The sequence below is a fragment of the Mus pahari genome, chromosome 2, assembly GCF_900095145.1.
Source record: "Mus pahari chromosome 2, PAHARI_EIJ_v1.1, whole genome shotgun sequence".
In the NCBI taxonomy this organism is placed as follows: Eukaryota; Metazoa; Chordata; class Mammalia; order Rodentia; family Muridae; genus Mus; species Mus pahari.
Window position 1 is genome coordinate 27,618,274 of NC_034591.1, and position 3,625 is coordinate 27,621,898.

The window sequence follows — 3,625 nt, forward strand, 5'->3', positions numbered from 1 at the left end:
CTCTCTCTCTCTCTCTCTCTCTCTCTCTCTCTGTGTGTGTGCATGAGCTACCTAATATCACCAGAAGAGCTGACCAGTTTGCATCCCTCTCTCATTACTAATAAACAAATAGACGGATGTTTCTCTAGTCACACGGGGATTCACACAGTTTTATCAGAACAGTTTAGTCAGGGGGGTGCCTCAGAGTCATGGCCACTGGTTACTGCCCCTCCAAAGGCAAACAACATCCTGCCCACATGCCTGCAATTAGACCTATAAGAAGGAGGACAAAGTCAGAAGGTATTTAGTGGGAGAGAGGAGGGATGAAGAGAAGAGAGTGGAGAGGGGACATGGGTGAAGGAACATTACACATTTGTGTGGAATCGTGAAAGATTCAATTTTTAAAAGAACTTGACTTTTTAAACTAAGTGCTTGTTAACAAAGAGAACCAGTGAAAATAGAATTCTCATCTTTGCTTCCAAGAAAAGCCTTATACCCTTTATTATAGCAAGGAGTCTGTATTTTGTTCTTCCCACGTGCGTACTGATTATGAGTGTTGCAAAGACGCGCTTACTCCTAGCTAAAGAATTTAGCAGCGTGTTGTGCTCTCGAGTCAAAGATTCAGGTTGCTTTCTTTATGCTTGATCGTAGTTGAAAAACTGAGGTGTGCCTGGATTGGGTACCCCAGTATCCTCAAAACCACTGTTTGTCTTGTGTCTTAAAATCATCATTAGAATCATCATTTACAAGTTTCAGTTTCTCATTCCAAAGCTGGTACATCTACGGCGCTCACCCATTTAAAAAGTAGTGGCAGTGCCTATGACAATGAGCTTCACTAGTTAGCAGTGCACCCCTGCTTGTCCCTGTAAGCCCATCCCTTGGTTCTGTGGAGTAACTGAGGTCAAACACGAGCCCGCCTCCTATACAGCAAAACCGTTCGTCTCTTTCAAAGAAGTCTACTACAAATAGATTCTGAAATACGCAGAGAATGGGATCAAAATGTGGACACAAGTGCCCATGTTCATATAAATACATGCACGCAAAGTCAACCAAGACTCCAGAAATCCCAGTCAAAAGCTATATTTCATAAAAGAGAATTATAGTAATGTTGATAGTTGGCCAAAACCTCAGGCAGGGACAGAATCCACATAGTGTCCTGAGAAGGATGCCTTTGCAAAGCCACGCCTTGCCAGATGGTTCTGATTAGAGATGCTTAAAAGCACATGGCAGCCTGAAGTTGGTTTAGAATTCATAGTTAATTCAGTAGATAGAATAATGCAAATTTGAAACCCTATCCAGTGTATCAGAAAAACCATCAAATCTTATGATTGCTCTTAGGGGAGGTTGGTATGTAATGTGTTGATTTTTAAATGATCTAATTGAAATAGTAAAATTAACCAAGAAGGCTTAGAAGGGATTAAAATAAGGGAGCAGAAGTAAAAGCTCCCCCCCCCCCTCGCCAAGAGTTATTCCTTTAAGCTGTCATATCCAATCAATTTGTATGGGATACGACGGCCAATTGTCATTTCCTGAGATAGACTATGCATAGGGGTCATGTTTCAGAGGCAGCATGAAAAAATGGAAAAAATAATTTCAGTGCCTGACGCCAAGAGAAACCGAAATGTCCTTAAAGACCACGAAGTGTTGCCTAGATCCCCTCACCTTGCTAATAATAGCAGAGAAAACAGCTTATGCACGAGGTTTTTCTTGGACTTTTTCAGCTCTTCCTCCTGCAGGCTCTCTGCCCTCACTGTCCACATCCTGGTGTCTAAAAATCTACTGTACCACCCTTGAGCCCCACAGCTGGCCAGCCTGTAAATGACTCTTCGAAAAGGTCTGCGGGAGAGCCGTGGTGATTCAGAAAGTAGACCGTCACGTGCATTACTTACAGAACAAAGGAAAGCAAGCAGCTGAGATGTTCAAACTGCCACCAAAGCAGTGCTCACTCACAGACTCAGTCTGACACTTCCCTAGAACAGTAACACGTTCTAAGAATTTCCGAGCATAAAAACTGGAGTTGCGGTTTTTAATAACTAAATAGAGCTTTACAATCGAAACAAATGTGTTTCTCCAGCAGCAGGGACGCACACAGAGAGATATATGGAGGAAAGTTGAGAGACTCGTATGTACAGAAGCTATTGAATTCACACGCATTTTATTTATTTATTTTTTTAATTAACCTAGAATTACTCATATTAGTAAGATGGATCGTGTTGCTGTCACAACCTGTGTATACTGTTTAATGATCAAAACAGTGAAGTCAGCACATGCTTCATTTTATATACACCATTCTCTGTGGGGAGATCTTTCGACATTCCCTTGTCTGCTACTTGAAAATGTTCAATACCCTATTATAGTCAGTTTCTCTTCTTTGAGACATAACATCAGAACATATTTCTTCATGCTCTGCCATTAACCAGGCTTTCATTGTTCCCGCCTTTGTCTCTCCATCTTCATCATGAATATTATTACTCCTTACTCTTCTATTAGAGAAGCTCAGCTTCTAATCAAATACAATACATATTTACAAGCATGATAGCTGGATATAGAATTGTATTGTTTTATCTTCTGGTTGTATCTTCAATACTTGGGGATAGAAGGTGATTGAATGAATGATCAGGGAGATACAGCCATTTGAGAGAGTTCATGTGTATCTTCCAAATTTTTAACACTAGGTCAACCTCTCACAATTAAAACTGCTGAAAAAAGGACTTGTTTTGAGATAAGGAACTCATAGGAAAGAACACCAGCTATATGTGTGTGCCCTTTTCCCAAGTCACACCTCTGATCGTGACCCTTGTGTTTTGGTGGCATTTCCCTCAATATTCTTGGTCTAGTTCATGAGAGCTCTGCTGATGCTCAGAAATGGACTTCCCTGAGAGTGAAGACAAATCTCTTGCTACTCAAGCCTCACAGCGGGCTTGTCCCTTGTGAGTGTCTACAGGAGCCAAGTTCTACAAAATATCATCACTTTGAATAATGAGGAGAAAGACCGCTACTCCTTAAATCAGACATGGCTCACTGGAGGGGAAGAGGATAGAGTAATTAAATTGGTTTTTGAAAATAATCACAACCTCCAAATTTTCCTTTATTATGAATGAATGAGAATGTTCATTATGTCAATTTCTCTAGCATGATATCTGATACTTTTGAATATTGTTAAGCATAATACTATGGGAAAAACCTGAACTTGTGAAGCAAATGTTGGGGTTCTGCCTATGTTAATCAGGATTTAAGGATATTTTTGTTATGTATCTAATAACCAGGAATTGTAGCAACAAACTATTTTTTCCACATTGTCCATTTAGCTACCAAGTACTCATTTTTTTTTCTCATATATAAAAGAATGCCAGTTCTCCTTGGTTATCCAGTAAGAACATCACAGCTAGGTAGATAGTGTTTGTTGCAGATAGAATATGGTGGAGGGGCTCTGTAAAGTTCTCAGTCCCAATATTATTAGGCTAAGTTTTAAGAAATCTTTATGTTTTTGACATGTTGCTCATATTGTGGGCATTCACCCTCTAGTGAGAGTGTCGGGCATTACCTACAAATTGAATTAACCAAAGCCATAAATATTCTGAATTACTGTTCCTTGCCTCAAAATCTTTAAAATGGAAGGAAGGAAGGAAGGGAGGGAGGAAGGAAG

General features: G+C 40.0%; 1 protein-coding gene across 7 annotated transcripts in view; it reads left to right on the forward strand.

The window, feature by feature from the left end:
• Positions 1–3,625, forward strand: part of Dync1i1 (dynein cytoplasmic 1 intermediate chain 1) — a 302,449-nt gene that overhangs the window by 206,889 nt on the left and 91,935 nt on the right. The gene's annotated exons all lie outside the window — the stretch shown is intronic.